The following is a 17,998-nucleotide window of genomic DNA, read 5'->3' on the forward strand; positions in this document are numbered from 1 at the left end:
AAGGAACCTGCATGCTAATTGGGTGGGCATGCTCTACATACCTGAATCAGAGGGATTCTGATGGAAAGCAAGTTCAGGGCAGTTATGCAGTCTATGTGAATAAGTATTAATGTGATAAAACTAAGAGAGTGTGGTCTAGTGGGAAAAGCCCTTAGCTGGGACAGAGGAGACTTGGGGTTTTGCTCCAGTTCTACCACATGACAGTGTCTGCGCTATTTATTCATGCTCTCCCAGTCGCACTTTTCTCATTGATAAAATAAGAGTTTGAACATTGTCATTGCTAAAGAGTATTCGTGTAACGGATCCATGAGACAGGAGTAGGGACAGAAAATTGCTCAGAGGAAGGGAGTCTTGATTTGAGCATTTAGCAAAATGTAGGATTTAATTCATAGAGATGAAGGAAGAGCCATTCTTAGAGATACTTTTTTTTTTCTTTAAAGGAGGCTCCTTGCCCAACGTAGGGCTTGAACTCACAACCCTTAATTAAGGGTCATGTGCTCTACCGGCTGGCTAGCCAGGTGCCCCCTTCTATGCATCAAACCTAGAGGTAGGTGTGTGTGTGCAGAGGTGAGCGCAGGAGGGGAGTGGATACATGTTACAGGCAGAGATGGGCAGAGCCAATTAGGAGGATGGGCAATGCAGATCTCAACACTGGAACCGATGGCTATGTTCTTTAACACATTTTTTAATCTTCCCAGTCGCTTCTCCACTTTAAGGCAAGGTTCTTTCTACTAATAGCAGCAGCAGTCTTTTGTAAGTAATTTGAAGGCAGAGATAAATACTGAAAACTAAAAAGCCTTCACTCCATGATTAATTAAAGGAATCATCTCAAATTTAGAAAATTGCTTAAATAAAGGAAGACACAAAATTGCATCAGTGTGCCTCCATATGTTAATTATGGCTATTTTTCCTTGTTTCTCTGCTGCTGCTACAGCCATGTCCCATCTATCACTTGGTTTCAGGCGTCATGATCAATTGACTGTACCATAAACAACATGTTGCACATGTGGCAAATGATAACATCATTTGACTCGACACAGGCTAAAAAAAACTCCCATGTTTTCATCCTTCCAGTCCCTCAGAAGAGAAAAAGGACAGCCTTGAATTAATTCCTTACTTATTGAGTCAAGTAGACATTTTTTGCAGACTCTACTGGGGTAAAGAAGGGACACCCAGCTGCCCACAGAACTAGACCCACTAGATGGAAGCTCCAGAAAGGAAATCTGTGCCTGACAGTGCCCGGCACATAGCAGGCACTCAGTTGCTCTATGTTAACCAAATCACCACTCATTATTTTAGTTTCTCTGATAGGTGATAAACTTCATAAAGAATTAGTATTCATCACCAGAAGAGATGTTTTTACCCCTGCAGAGAGCAAATCTTTTGCTTGTTGAAAATAAGTCATATTGAAGATCTCATAAGGACCTCCATTTAACTGACACCCAACTCATGGATTTCACCAGTGGACTTCTGTTTCTTCTCTAATACATGGTGACTGAAGCTTGTGAATACATATAGCCAGGTGCCACGCAGAATTATGCCCTTGTGCTTCTTCTGCTCCGCTAGCTATATGCCTATATGCTTACCAAGAGCCAGTTATGTTTGCTTCTGAATCTCTTCCATCTACTTGGCCTTAGATTGCAGTTCTAGAATTCAGTTAAGTATTACATCAACTGATGATATCTTTAGGGAAAGTGAGTTTCCCCTCTGAAAAATAAATGGAACATTCTAGAGGAATTCAATAGTCAAGTTTAAAAGTCTATGAAATTAGTGGGCACGATGCCTGTAAATGATTGAAAATAAGTAAACATCTAAGAGAAATACGCTTTCAACTTTTAAAGAAACTAAGTCTAGCAATAATTGATGTAGGGGCTGTGTGAGTGTGCTCGATGCAAGAAAGACAATATGCAGCTCCAATTGGCAAACACCCACTCAAAGAAGTACACTTAAAGTTTCATGGGAAAAGAAATATTTAAACCATGTATGTATACTTTTTGGAAATGGTTTGCTGCCTTCCTAAACTTTTTATAATTAGCCAGTCAGCAATTTTTTTCTGATTGGTAGATAGCCTAAGAATTCTACTAAAGAAAAAATTAGTAAATTCAAAAAGAATTGAGGGCACACGAGATCAGCAGTCTAGGTTTACAGTGAAAGCACAATGACTGATGGTCATACCCTTGGAGACAGAAACACTAGGGGAGCTTAGCCAAGCACCCCCAAGGGAAGTGTGACCCAGGCCAGTGGGCCTTTCATGGAAGGGGATGGTGCCTTCAATAACAAATCTCTCTTGCAATCACCTTGTTGTCTTAGAATCTCTTGCTTTCTCTTTTTTCCCTTTTCGTGCAACGTTTTACAGAAATGTTTTATTTTGCAAAATTTTCCAACTTAATGGAAAAATTCAAGTATAATGTATTGAACTTTATATACCCTTTGCCTAGATTCATAAGTGTTAACATTTTGCAATCGTTGCTTTGTTTCTCTCTTTCTACAGAACCTCCCACCACACTTCTGCTCTTTCTCTCCCCTCCTTCTTTCTCCTCCTCTTCTTTCTTCTTATGAAACTTGCCAAGAGTTTGAGATGCCATGGCATTGGCCTCTGAATAGTTCTGTGTGTATCTCTTAAGAACAAGAATATTCTTTTACTTACTCATCCTATAATGATCAGATTCAGGAAGCTTAACACTGATATAATATAGCCTAATATACAATTCATATTTAGATCTCATCTCTTACACCATGTTTTCTTGATCCATGGTCAAATCTAAGAAAATTCATTGTACTCATTGGTCACTTTTAATCTGGAATAGTTCCTTAGCCTTTAGTTGTCTCTCAGAGCTTTTACATTTTGAAAAACTACCTAGACAGTTGTTTTGTACAATGCTTCCTTGATTTGTGTTTCTCTGAGTCCTCATGATTACTGTTAAGTTATGAATTTTTTTGCAGGAATACTACATAAGTAATATTGTGTCTATCCTATTGCATCATACCAGGAGGCACATCATGTCACTTTGTCTCATTATTGGTGATGTTAGCTTGGATTGTGTGGTTATGAGGCATCCACTGTAAAGTTGCCACTTTTTTCTTTCTAATTGCTTAAATAAAGTATTTGGAAACTGTATAACTATCCTGTTTCTTATCAAATGTTCACCCAACTGTTTTATCATCCTATGATCATTCTTGTCTGAGTCAGTTATTATTTTGGTTCCCAAATAGTGTCCCTGTTTCTCTCTACCTTCTAAATTACTTGCTAGAAATCGGATGTGAGGATGAGGAAAAACACTATATCCCTTCCCCAAGCCCCAGTTGTCTAGTGAAGCAAAAATGTCTCATAGCATGGCATCTTCTTTTATTACTTTATTATGCTGAAGGAGTGTCTGTCTACTCCGCATTCTTGACTTACTTCTTTGCTTCATTTATTTATTAATTTTTTTAAATGTTTATTTATTTCTGAGAGAGAGAGAGAGCAAGTGGGGAAGGGACAGAGAGAGAGGGAGACATAGAATCTGAAGCAGGCTCCAGGCTCTGAACTGTCAGCACAGAGACCGATGCGGGGCTCAAACCCGTGAACTGCAAGATCACGACCTGAGCTGAAGTCAGGTGCTTAACTGACTGAGCCACCCAGGTGCCCCTTCTTTGCTTCATTTAATGCTTACACGTACCAGTGCTTGGTTAATCTCATTCACATCTTACAATAACCATATGTTATAGGTACTATTGTCAGAGTCTCCATTTCAGTAAGGAGAGGATAGGCTTAGAGAGGTTGGCCTAAGATCATGTAGCTGATAACCAAGACAATCTATTTACAGAGGCCACTCCTTTTGCTACCATGTTTCCAAGAAGTGGGAAAATAGGTGCCACGAAACTCATGCACATAAGTATGGAATCTCCTTCCGGTATCCAGGTAGAGTTTACTGACTGCATTCTGAACAAAATTATGCTTTGCAGTGTAATCATCTTGGTGATGTTACTTGGTTACTCTGACAAGTGGCAACTCTTCTCAAATCATAGTTGATTCTCATGAGAAATAACCATGGCCACACTGACAGATGGCAGCTGGACAGCTGGAAAGGAATCAACAGAAGGTCCCGAATGGCCCACTACAAAGCAACTGTGGTGAACATCCTGACACACCCAGCCCCTGAGACAACAGCTTGAAGCAGTGAAAGACGCTCACACAGATAAAAAGGGAAATCATGCACTGTGTTCCATTTATCTCTCTTGACAAAAATTTACGTTTGTGAATCTGCTCTTACTCTAATGAGAACAAGGTATGGTGGTCTGGGGAAAATCACTTCATCACAGCTGCTAAATAGGGAAGCAGGATTCAATGGTCTCTAAAAGGTCCCTTCTAGTTTCATGAATCTAAACATGAGTTGTTATTGTAATCATCTAGTTCTAGAATATCAATAACTTCTTTGTTTATGTGACACATAAACATGACCTACACTGAAGTTAATCCTGATGTTCAAACCACAGTAAAATTCTTCAAGACAGTGCTCTCCTAATTGCTTCCTGGAGCAGACACTTTTGGTGAATAAATTCTCCCAAGACTAGGAAGAACACTGACATCATTACCATATTCAGAAGACAAATGCATCACCTCATGAAAATGTTAATGGGCAGCACTAATTGGAAGCAGAGGTCATTCTGGGAGTTCCCTGTAGATCCTGGGAGCTCGAGAGGACTCTGGCAGAGATACAGCACATCTTTTGAGGGCTGGGCAGGGAGTGTTTTAAGCTCCTTAGACTTTCTGATCCTTTCCCTTTCCTGTGCTCTGTGACACCTTTGTGCTTAGCTTCCACCTCCTCACCGCCTCCCCCTCTTCTCCTTAGTAGTGTGTTCCTCCTTTCTGCTATACATTTCTGACATGAACATTAAGGATCAGTGATGCAAAGGAAAGAGACCAAAACCGGGAAAAATGTTGACTTCAGAGGAAGCAATAGTGAGACATCAACCTGAGAATTGTTTAAGAATGGACTGTAACATTAATATAAGGCACATCAGACATGCGGATTCACCTTCCCATGTCTCTGACCTGTTATTGTCTTTGAGAGGTCAATTCACAATTAAAAAAATACAATCAGCAAACATTCTAGCTTCATTTCATCTCCACCCTTGCTTTTAACTTCTTTTGCTCCTACTTGAAAAGTGTGCTATCCTACTGTATTTTACTTATTTTTGTTAGCTGTGTCACAGTCTTTCCAGAATAAGAGGGACTCAAACAACAACAAGCACGAATAATCTGTCCAGCTATGAAAAGCAATCAATGTGTTTCTATTATTCATAATGATAGTCAACACCTATATAGCATGTATGATTTGCCAGGCATTGTTTCATCATTTCATATATATTGACTCACTTAATTCTCCCATACTCCTTTGAGTTAAGCCCCATTATTGTCCCCTCCCTACATTCTGAGGAGAAGGAAATTGAAACCTAGAGCCATTAAGTAACCCCTGCAAAGCCACACATTTAAGGAGTGGTGGCACCAAGACTTGAAATCTTCTACTCTGACTGGAGGCACCAGCCCTTTGACCACTGTGATGTTGCCTCCCTCTGGTGCACTAACATGCGTGTGATGAGTGAAAAGATGAATGTATCCATTGGTGCTTAGTGAACTATTTTGGATCAGCTATTCTGAAGGTAGTGACTGTACACAGCTACTCTTCAGGAGCTGTAATACATGTAGACTTAAATACAACCCAATTGATTTCCTAAGCCCAGGAGATCTTTCTAGAAATTCCAGCTTTAACATGAATTATTGGTTTGATTTTGCAAGAGTTTTCTGTTGGTCTCTGCTGGTAATTTTAAACTCTGATAAGAAATATGCTTCCCTGAAACTCTCACCTTTTTAAAGGCATTTTGAATGTCTTATCTTCCTCTTCTTTATCTCCTATGGCTGTCCCTTGTCACACTTTCAGCTTTTTCTACCTGACAGGAAGTAGTTTATTTGCCTCCAAAGTAGCGCCATCTGAGACTGTTTCAACCTTAAACCTCATTTGGCTCTTTTGCTAGAGAGAAGACCTTGCTTGGCAGGTGGGGGCTGACCTATCGTGTGTCCCTTTGAGGAATGGGCATTGAAGGGCTTCCTTGAGATGCCCATTGACTTCAAAGCTGAAATGTATTGCTTATGTTTGTGGATATTGTCCTCCTTTGATGTAAAATTCTAGCTAATTCTAGGTCTTCTGATGTTCTGATAATTATCTCCTGATAGAAGGAAAGAGATGCAAAGTTTCCTTTGATATTCAACCATTGGCTTGGGCCTTGCCTCAGCCCCAGTCAATACAGCCAGCAGTGGTTTTCAGTTGTTTTTCAGTTGGGCCCACAGAGTTTTACCTAAGGGTGACGGAGCGAAGGGACCAAATAAAAATGTTGCATTGGTACATACCATTTACACAGAAGGATAAATTTATTAACACTTAAATCATAACTAAGAAACAGATTTATGAAGCAGGAGTCTCCATGATTAGTGGAAGGAAGCCTACTCTTCTGTTTGGAAATCATTAAAGGTCAATTTTGAATTTTCTGTCTTTAATGATATCCCAACAGTGTGGCTTCCTCTCAAGCATGATTATTTTGAGTAGCTGTACAGGTTGAATTGTCCCTGCCCATGTTCTCTTAAGAACATGGATGGTTTCTTGAGACACAAAAATGATTTAATGACTTCCATTCAGCTGACTTTTTATTTATTCGTCAGATTGTGACATATTCCTTACACACATGGTTATGTGTATGGTGGCCTGAAGGAGGCCCTTGACCATATTTTATACCTTTCCCACTTTAGGGTAACTATTCCCAGTTTTCCTTGGCTAACCCAAATTTATGCCTAATATTATGAATAATATCACTTTCCCTCTAGAAATTGGCCAAATTTGGATGGTAAATGATATGGTTATGCCATTTCTGGGGGACCCAGAGCAAATATCCCATGGACATACACCGTGGTATAGTTGAAAAATGAGGCCTAGAACTAAACAGCATCTTTGAAACCCTTCACCCTAGGTATTTTCCATGGCTGGTGGGACAACTTAAGTCTCTCTGAGCCTCAGTTTCCTCACCCAGAGAATGGAAGTAATAGTACCTCATAGTTTTTGTGAGTGTCAACTAGGTCAATACATTTATGAAAACACCTAGACATGTCCATGGAACCCAATAAGGAGTTATGATGTTTGTTTAAAGACAACGTTTTTCACCTGTAGTGAGGGTAGGGATGGATTGTACCTGGCTGCAGTTTAAATGAATTTTTGTGATGGAAATGGGGCAGAGAATTAAGTGAAAGAAGAAAGCTAGAAGGTAAGAGGGGAAATGAATTAGAAGTGATTCTAGTGCAAGACACGAGAATGCTGATTTTAGACACAGAATGGAAATTATTTCCACTCAGGGTTACATGATAATTGCACATGAATCCTCCAGGGCATGTTTGAGGCTTGTCAATGTATTTTATATGTCTTGAGGTTTTGATGCTTTTCTATGCTCTAGCCCCTCTCTCATGTTCTTTTGAAATAAGCTCGTTTCCTCTGCAAACATGGCATTTCTGTGGAAAGACTTGTGGGTGCTCTGAGACTTGGGTCTCCAATAACAGAAAAAAATTAATCTGAAAAACAACAACAACAACAAACAACCAGATTACCATGCTGGGGAGACCAAGAGAAAGGATGATCCAGACACAACCATTCTCAGGCAGTTGGTTTCGGCTGGTTAAACACGAAATACAGTATAGTGACAGGTGTCCTGTGTCTGCAAGATGTAAAGTTCTAGGCACAACCAGGTTCTACTTTTTTCTGTATCTATAATCGCTTACTACTTCACCTAGAGTCAAGATAAGTACGCAAGAAGTGAGAGCCTTTAACGTGTTTGTATTTAGTGCATCATCGATATAGTGCATGTTTATTATGGGAAATATCTCCGTTTCTACCATTCATATGCAACCACTGTGTTGGCATATTTTATTTGGTCATATTTCCACAATTTTTTATTCCTTTTCTTTTTCTTTTTGCTCACGCTATAATTTTACTATGTTGAAATTCTACTGGATTAATTTTCTAAAGCTTACATAATTATTCTTCAAATATTAGAGTTCATTTGTCTCAAATTTATGAAATACACATGTTTGTGTATAAGTCTTTATCTGCATTTGGGATTATTTCTTTAGTATAAAAATTAAGGAAGAAGAATTATAGGGACAAAGGTATGAACATTTGAAAGTTCTTTATGCCTACTGAAAAACTGAGACGCTATTTTAAACTACTGTGATCAGTTCACAATTAATGTTCTTTTCAAAATCTTTTAATGATATGTAATAGGCACTAAGTATAATCATTGCAATTAATCCTTACCACACTCTGTAACATATGCTGGTCAAGACAGCATATAGGTTAATCTAGATTTCAATATAAATATTTTGGCTCTTCTGTACTTAAGATGGGTGATATGCAGTATTGGATACTAGAATAACAGAGGGTGATTCTATTACTCTTATGTTTTTTCATGGCTTGATGTTTTTCTTGGAGTCTTAATGATACCTTTTTTTGCTCATCTTTGTATTAAAATTACTTTAAAAGCCAAGTTAGCAGCATGAAGAGAGGAAGGGCAGACATTTCTTCCATTAGAAACCGCTTAAGAAGTCTCAGGTGGGCTACACTTCTTATATTTGCACACAAATTGTGGAGAAAATGTTTCAGTTTTAAAAAGAATGAGTTTTATCTTCTTTTAGCTTCTGTGGATGAGCATTGTAAAAATTGGGCAGAAATTTTGGAATGGATTTCCATAAGTGGGGGTTCAGGATCTGTAGTTGCTTTGTGTCTCCTTGAGGTGAAAGTTCAGGTCCAAAATGACAGCTTCCACCTCTCTGTGGCTCTCTCAGAACTTGTTATTGCCAAGAGAGAAACCTCTCCTCAGCAGAAGAGAATAGCTCTCTGGATTGTCTTTCTCTTGGGCCAAGAGAGAAGAGTACCTCCGAACCAAGATCATACTTTGGACTCGGATCACGATGCCATATCTGAGAGGAAGGGTCCCATCACACCCCAGGCCCTGTGCTATGACTTAGCGGTGCATGGCCAGTGGGGTGACTGCCAACTAACTTTCTTTGGAGAATACAGCATTCAAGTTTCTACTCTGTTGAACAATGAGTGAATAGTGCTAGTCTGGAGCTCAGACAAGTTTCGGTCAAGATGGATGTGTTTAGAGTTAATTTTGGTGCTTTTTACAACTCCAGTAGCATTTTTACTAACCTTGTAAATGTCTTTTCTCCTGGCTTAAACATCCTCAGTGTCTTAAATAATTATTCTGGTAGAGTAGTTTCTAGAACTTTACCTCTGGTCAGCCTCCTCCACAAGACCACCAAGCTTGTTGGTCTCATCCAGAATTTTTCTTGAAACACTCCTTTTGAAGTTTTTTTTTTTTTGAAGTATTGTGTCTACATTAACATACTCCATCATGTGTCATCTAATTGGCTAGCCCACATTCTAATAGTGTAATATATTCATGTGATCAGGATCCTACCACTGAGACAGTCCAAAGTTAAATCGCCACACACATCATACCCTTTGCTTATCATAAATCATAAGTCTGCTATGGCCTTGGGAGTTACTACCAAGATAATCTCGAGTCTATTTATTCTGAGCTTGTAGAATTGCCTTTTCCCTTTTCTATTTATTTGAATATAGGACTTTACATCTATGTCATTTCAAATGCATCTAGTTTAAGTTTAAGGCCATAATATCATACTATGTACCTAGAAGGTGTTTAATAAATGCTTGTTAACAGAATGCTTAATATATGCTTTTGAAATAATTAGGTGACCACAGAGTCTTTCTGCCATTGTTAGAAGTTGCTTTAGTTCCTCTCCTCCTTTCCTTTTCCTTTTTACTGTATTTTGAATTCTTCTTGAAGTTGTCAGTGAAGAAATATATTTCTCTTTCATCTCCCTACTTGCATTAACGAAACACCAGAATTTGTCTCTAATGGTCCTAGTGCCACATTTTAAAAGAATGGAGAAAAGGAAAAAGAAGGGAGTTAAGCATTCATTGCCCTCCTTAATAATACATGTTTTCTATTCTCTGGATAGTTTATTATTTAGAAACTGTGGACTCGAAGATCTTTCCTATAGCAAACAGAAGCAACATAGGGTAAATCATAATAATTAGTATGCATGGGGCTGAGTCTGGGATATTCACTATAGCTTGTCCTTTCAATGTGTCTTCTTTTGACATCTTCACCCTGGGTATCCTGGCAACAGAGCACTTCACAAAAAACAAAAGTCCCATAGACACTGTTTGCTGAATTCCATCAGAATAATAAAAAGACTGTTTTATTGAAGCATTTGCTGAAGACAGTAATTTAGAAAAATAGCAAGACTGCAGCTAAATGTACTTGATTCAAAAGTGACTGACACCAAAGGAAACCTCAGTCCAAGGATGGTGTCTTTGGGTCATATAATTTCTGAACCATTTGCAGGAAGACAGGACGGTGAAAAAGAGATGTGTATGGGCTAAGATAGGAAGTAAACCAACATGAATGTACTAGAGTAAGAAATCCCTAAAAGGGCCTGAGTGTATAATATGGGGCACATGTCTCCATACAAGCTAGAGTAGTGTCTTTGCCACTTGTGTGAATAGCCTTAGAAGAGTTCTCTGCTGGCCACACAGGGAGTCTTCCTCTCCCCAGTGCCCCATCTGCTCTGTGGTAGAGCAGAGAGCTGGAAACTAGAAGGTGACCAAGATCACCTTCTAGGGTGGCACATTGACTGTCTCTAAGCCTTTAGAGATCAAAAAAAACCTTAGCAAGACATTGGGAACTTCTGATCCATTTAGTGCAGTGATGATGCTATCAATGATTCCCTCTGGGCCTCAATAGGTTAATTAAAGCACCTCCATCAGACTTCAGCCATCTCCTTGCTTAGACACTGGGGAGAGGGTGGTGCAGTGTATGAGTGAATGGTTACTATGCTCTCACTCCTCTTTTTTTCAGGCTTGTCCTTATTATTCTGTATTTTGTGACCAAAGTCTTCCTACATTGTCTCAGTGATTGTCTGCTCTTCCTGAAGGCAAAGTTAGGATATGTTATCCTACTCCAAGGTTGCTTGTCTTCATTGCACAGAACTCTGAACTCACAAGGGAGGAGTTTAGGCACTAGAAGTTTCAGCTCTTCAAAGAATTGCATCAAAACAGGCTATGTATTAGAACGTATGCATTGTGACAGTGTGCCCAGCCTAAGAGACCCCTCCTGATGCCTGCCCTTTCATCACCCTCTTCCCAATCCTCAGAGCCTGTTGCTAACAGCTCTCTTGTGCTGTGTGAGCCTGAATCTCACCTCAACCCTGGTTCTAGGCCACAGGTGATAGGACCAGGATCAGACCCTGACCCCATCTGTCTGGTCAGCGTCTCTCATCTGGGAGTTTACAAATGGAATTCAGCAATACTTGTCAGTTTAGCAGTGTTTTAACTTAAGAACATTTGCACTTGGAGGGCCAACTCATGTGGGCGTGCACAGGCAGGCAGGAATGATAGTCATTCAGCATTGCTAGATGAGAGAACATGAAGAGGGGAGTGGGGAGAGGTTGTGGGGTGTGGTGGGGGGGAGGTGGAGGGAGTAGAAAGGAGTAAGAGAGAAAAAAGCTGTCCTGGATCTTGGTCACCTTCTAGTTTCCAGTTACAGTTTTTTCTGGGGTTCAATTCTACTCATTTGCCTTGGGTTCTATAGAAGACCTATACCTGAGACCTTATTTGGCCTAAGCTAATTTGAGTGGGTTTAGCTTTATTGCTATTAAAAAAAAAAAAAAAAAAAAAAAAAAAGAAGTTTGGCGAAGACAAATTGATCCAAGAAAGTTTCAGGACTGAAACTCAGATCTTCCTTCCCTGGAGGTCCTATTGCCCACATTACCAGACTTTTTGTCTCTTAGTTTGACTGCAGACCACAGGGGAAGAATTATTTTGTGATAGCTCAGCCGTTTCCTGGTGGAGCCAGGGAGCACAGACCAGAGGTTATTCCCCGAATGGGCCTTCCCTCCAGCGCTTTGCCCCAGGTTGTTTCCGAACTGGATGATCTACTGACACCCAGGGCTCATCCTCACTCAGGCTGGAGCAAAAATCCATACTGTGGCCCCTCCACATGGCTATCTGAATGGCAAACCTGAAAAACTCCTGGACCCTTGGATTTCTGATTCCTGTATGACCTCCAACCCCCCTAGGATCAGTTTCTGGAAGTCCTTCCCTGGAAAGCCTCAGGTGATGAAGATGATGGCCTCTGCCACCTTGGGTGGGGGGGAGGGGTCACTTGATTATCGTTGGAGGAAAAGAATCCTAGACAGGCCCTCACTCACTGCTCTGAGATGCCAGCTCTTGTTCTTTTGTGATTGTATACCGTTAGGATAAGGGCAAGCTGACATTCTGAGTGAGGCTAATTGTTGGGGGCAGGAGGGAAGCGGGAGCGAAACTGGGCTTCTGATCATGTCAACAATGTTTCTGTAGCTCCTGCTGGGGGGAGGGCCCCTCTCTCCAGGGCAAGACAGGCTGCATGCTTTGGGCATGAATAAAAGCCATGTAGTAATCCAGGTTTGATCTTTGCACAGAAGAGCTTCCTGCATAATTTATGGCTTTAGAATGGGCAGCCATAGATTTCTGGGCAGAAAAGGAGGCTAACATATTCTTGTGGAGCAAAGAATAGAATTAGTGAGATAAATGGTCCTCGAGAAGCTCATGACCAATCCCATACTAATCAGAAAAAAAGTCTAAGTAATGCTGATTACACTTTAAACAATTTTTGGGAGGTTGCTAATTTGGCTTGCTCAAATTCAGGGGCTGGCTGCATTCTCAGGGCATGAGACATGGTTAAGAGAGATAGCTCTAGTCCTTTAGTGACCATTGTCACAGCCACACTTTCCTTCTTTTTGAAAGATGAGGCAAGTTCTGTTCTCAGAAACAAGTGTGTTAGTAGGCAGAGCCAGGATATATCAGCATCGAAATGGTCTGGAGCCTGAAATTATTGTCCTTTTTCCTTGTCTATGCATCACCTTCCTGGCCTCCCCTTCAAAATACATGCAGGCACATACAAACACACAGTTGTGTTCATACAGATAGACACATGCACACTCATCCCACAATAATAGTCCCTTTGAAAAAATAGATTCTCAAACTAATGTAATATTAGGATGAGAAGGGGCTTTAAAGGCTGTGCTGTGTTACAAAGTACTCCAAAACTTAGCAGTATAATGAACAAACATTGATTATCTCACAGAGGCCAAGGCAGGAAACTGACAAGGCTCAGGTGCCTCTGGCTCAGGGTGTCTTACAAGACTGCAATTAAGGTGTCAGTTGAGGCTGCCATTGTCTCAAGGCTCACAGGGGGAGGATCTGCTCCTAAACTTATTTATAAGGGCTATTGACAGGTCCTGAGTGCTCACTGGCTGTTGGCCAGAGACATCAGTTCCCTTCACAAGGGTTCCACAGAGAAGCTGGCAGCTGGCTTCCCTCAGAATAAGTGAGCAAGTGAACAAGAGGTCAAGAAAGGGAGAGAAGGCACCCAATATGGAAGTCATCTAATCTCCAAAGTGACTTCCCATCATCTTTGCTGTGTCTTTTTCTCTAGAAGCAAGTCAGTAAATCAGGCCCATAGTCAAGAAGAAGGGATTACACAAGGGCATGAATGCTGGGGGATTGAGTCATTGGGGATTCTTTTAAAGCTGCCTACCTCAGGGCCATCCATTTAGACCCCTCAGGCAACCACATCTTTGTCTGCATACTTCTTGTACAGGAAGCTTAGTCACTTCTGGGGAAGATTTTTCCATTCAACTTTTAAAATTCCTGAGATTGAACCCTCAAACCTGCTTTCTTAGAGTGGGCATGTTTTGTTTGCCACTTGCTCAGCTTTCCTTTCCTTTCTGATGCAGGCACTTCACTTTTCTTTCACAGGCTCCCTCTTCTCTTCTCTTTGGTCTACTTTTGGGGTGGGCATACGACCTAGCCGTGGACAATCACAATTTGGTATCTTCTTGATCACGGTGATTGGTTAAGGAATGGAACATTCCTCAAGCTGATCCAGTTTACATACCTTGGGAGCTCTTTTTACCATTTCTTTGAACCTCTTCCCCTCTCTATCCCTACACCTTCAATGTGTTCTCAAGAACACACACCATGGTCATTCTTCTGAGGACCCCTCTTGGACTATGCCAGCCACTTTGCCCCAACTACAGACAACTGGAGGTGCCAAAGAGTTTTATTACCTACCCTAAACCTTCCCCTCAAGCTTTTGCTTTTGTTTTCCATGATTTTGGCCAGTTAAACAAAAATAATTTTATTGAACTGTAAGTCACATCTCATACACGTCACCCATTTAAATGTGCACTTCAGTGGTTTTTGTATATTCACAGATGCATACAACTACCACCACAGTCAGTTTTAGCACATCTTCATCACCTCAAAAACAAAACCCATACTCCGTAGCAACTAACCTTCTATCCACCTCCATCTCTAAGCAATTGCTAATCAACCTTCTGTCTCTATGTATTTACGCCTATTCTGGACATTTCATATGAATTGGATCATACGTGATATCTTGTGACTGGCTTCTTTTACTGAGCATGTTTTTTGAGGTTCACCCATGTTTTTTGAGGTTCACCCAGGTACCAGTGCTTTCTTCCTTTCAGTGCTTTATTCCTTTCTGTGGCCAAATAATATTCCATTGCATGGATGTACCACATTTTATTTATTCATTCATCAACCAGTGAGCATGTGGATTGTTTCCACTTTTTGGCTACTGTGAATAATGCTGCTATAAACATTCATGTATGTGTTTTTCTGTGCACATGTGCCTTCATTTCCCTTGTACACATACTGAGGAGTAGACTTGGCTGGGTCATAAGGTAACTTTATTTTAATTGCTTAAGGAACTGCCAGATTATTTTTTAAAGTGGCCGCACACCATTTTACATTTTCCTATCCTTAGTGTATGAGGGTTCTGATTTTTCTATATTGTCACCAACATTTGTTATTATGTGACTTTTTAATTCTAGCCATCCTAGTGGGTGTGAAGTCATATCTCATTGTGATTTTAATTTACATTTCCTTGATCACTAATGACGTGGAATAGTTTTTAAAATGTGCTTATTGGCCATTTATATCTTTCTTAGAGAAATGTCTATTAACATTCTTTGCCTATTTTTTTAATTGGGTTCATCTACCCTGTTGACGAATAACTTTTTGGTGTGAGAACATTTCACTGTAATCTCTTAGGCTGAGACAACTCTGAGACATGACTCTCTCTCTCTCCAGAGTTCCTCTGAAGAATCAGGTAGAAGCCAACACACTGAGACTTTTAACTTCTCTTCCCTATCAGATCCTTCTGGAAATATATGGTAATTATCTTAAAAAATGACAGTTCCTTCAGTTCCTTCCCTGTGTGTATACACATGTCATTCCCACACTGAGATGCATAATCTCCATCTCTGCAGCGTACTTGAACCTGGGCTCACTTGTGCTTGCTTTGGCCAACAGAATACAGCAGAAGTGATATTGCCCATTTCTAGACCTAGACTTAAGAATGTCAGCAGTTTTTACATTCTCTCTTGAAAAATTACATAAGAAGTCCAAGTGGTGGTTGGAATCTTATCCACTCTCTGGGTTTTCCAAGTTTTTTTAGACCATTTCTGTTTTTATTTTACTCTAAAACATTTTTTTCTCATTGCAAACTACAATTTCTCATTGTAGAAGAAAACTGGAAAAAAAAAAACAAAGAAATATGGGTGGGGGTAGAGAGAGGGATGAATAAGCAGAACACAGAGGGCAGTAAAAACACTCTATATGATACTATAATGTTGGAAACATGTCATTGCACATTCCTCCAAACCTATAGAATGCACAACACCAAGAGGGAGCCCTAAGGTAAACTATGGACTCTGGATGACGATAATGTGTCAAAGTATGGTCATCAGTTGTAACAAATGCAAGGCCCTGTTGTGGGATGTTGATATTGGGGGAAACTATGTTGAGTGGAGGCAGGGTATGTACATAATATATCTGTACCTTACCCTCAATTTTGCTGTGAGCATTAATTGCTCAAAAAAATTAAGTTTTTAAAAAATTTTTAAATGTTTATTTATTTTTGAGAGACAAAGACAGCATGAATGGAGGAAGGGGAGAGGGAGAGATAGAGAGAGGGAGACACAGAATCTGAAGCAGGCTCCAGGCTCTGAGCTGTCAGCACAGAGCCCAATATAGGGCTTGAACCCACAAGCCATGAGATCATGACCTGAGCCGAAGTCAGACACTCACCCGACTGAACCACCTAGGCGCCCTGAAAACAATGAGGTTTTTTAAAAAAAAAGTTTACATAAGATGATAGAAATCATTGGAAGTATACTCCTTAGCGATAAGTACTGCTAGCATTTTGGTATATATCCTTGCAATTCTGCCTGTGCTAATAAATCCATATCTAGCCATCATTTGTCTACCAATTTACCTTTATATATTTTATCAAAAATTTCAACTTGATTTATAGGTGCCTTTCCAAACTCTGCCAAGTTTCTGACCAGGATCATAATTCTCTTGGTCTTAGAAGCCTAGGACACTCTGACAAAGTATTGGAAGGTATTTGACTTCAAGAATTATAAATTAAGAAAGAGAGCTTAGAAAAGATCATTGTGGAAGAGGGAGAGAGAGGAAGAGTCACAATTTTCCCCTAATTAATATTAAAATCTCTGATCCTTAGTATACTTTTAATACTGAAACTGTTCTTTTTTTTTCTTCATCTTTAAAAGACCCGTTTTTGTTTTTTTTTTTTAAAGGGAATGGAACGGATGAGCTACAGGAAAGGTTCTCCACATGAAAGCACTTACTCCGCAGAGGCCCCATTGCCTAAAACACTTAGTCTAGATAAAAGAACAGACAACGAGCATATATCTGCAAGTTTTAGATGATGGAACTTTAAGATAATGAGTTCTGCTTCAGATAGCACAGGGTGAAATAAAATCACAGAAGATGATTTGCAAACACTGACTGCCAAGCCTGGGGGTTAATTGCATGGATGGGAATGGAGGCCCTGGGACAGAATAGGTTGGACTGCACTGGCTGCTGGATGCCCAGGTAGAGGTCTCAAGGAAGAGAACAGCTAGTCCATCAGGAGCATGTCCTAAGCGAAGCCCATGAATCATCTGTAGCTCTACAGTTACATAAAATAAAACATTAGATATAACATCTGTTCTGTTAGGATGGTGAGGGGGTGAGTACAAACCAGGAGAAAAGGATACATGACAAGTACAAACTATTGTAGCTATGAAGAATCAATAGAAAGTTGGTTGCAAATATATCTGTACTGGGAGTCAATGTAAAATTCAAAAAAAATCTGTTTTGCCACCTCCTGTGACAGCATAAATAGATAGCAAATGACTAAAAGGTAAAAAATCATTTTGGGAATGTAGTGGTTACCTTCCCCACCCTATGAATATTGAAAATGTCATTTGTTACATCCAAACTTGGAAGAGTGGAGGCATGTGGCTCTCAATGAAGCATCTGCTTCCCTTCCTTGCTCTTCTGGCACAAGAAGGCTGGTCTCTTTTTCCTTGCTGGAGGATGCTGGTTTTGAGGCTTGCCAACACGCCCTACACTCCCATGTCTGCTCGATGTCAGTGTCATATTTTATAGGTTCTTATAAGTTACTATGTCCAAATTTCCTGCCATTAATCACCAGAACCTAACATCTTCACATTACTGAAATATAATCTAATGAATTCACATCCACTGAAACAAACCCCCTTTCCCTGGCTGCTGTAGTGCTGAAAAAGGAATAAGAATTTCTGGCAAGCTTTCTGATCAAATGCAGTTCCACCAAGAAAGAATAACCATGTCAATTCTAGCATCAACTTTTTTTTCCAGGGTGCATTTTTGCAAATCTGTGATTGTTGCAGCATTAATTAGAAAGACCTTTGACTTTATTAGATAGCAACTATTGACCTTGGTTGGCCTCCCAAGCTGAACTGAGTCCAAATGACTGGTTGACAGGCTGGGTA

General features: G+C 40.1%; 1 long non-coding RNA gene across 1 annotated transcript; it reads left to right on the plus strand.

Moving 5' to 3' along the window:
* Nucleotides 1–445: 445 nt before the first annotated feature.
* Nucleotides 446–17,228, plus strand: LOC122201214. The gene is made up of 3 exons (XR_006194116.1): nucleotides 446–547; nucleotides 15,267–15,349; nucleotides 16,778–17,228. It is a non-coding gene; the product is annotated as an uncharacterized LOC122201214 (long non-coding RNA).
* Nucleotides 17,229–17,998: the final 770 nt, after the last annotated feature.

Source organism: Panthera leo, chromosome A1, assembly GCF_018350215.1.
Source record: "Panthera leo isolate Ple1 chromosome A1, P.leo_Ple1_pat1.1, whole genome shotgun sequence".
In the NCBI taxonomy this organism is placed as follows: Eukaryota; Metazoa; Chordata; class Mammalia; order Carnivora; family Felidae; genus Panthera; species Panthera leo.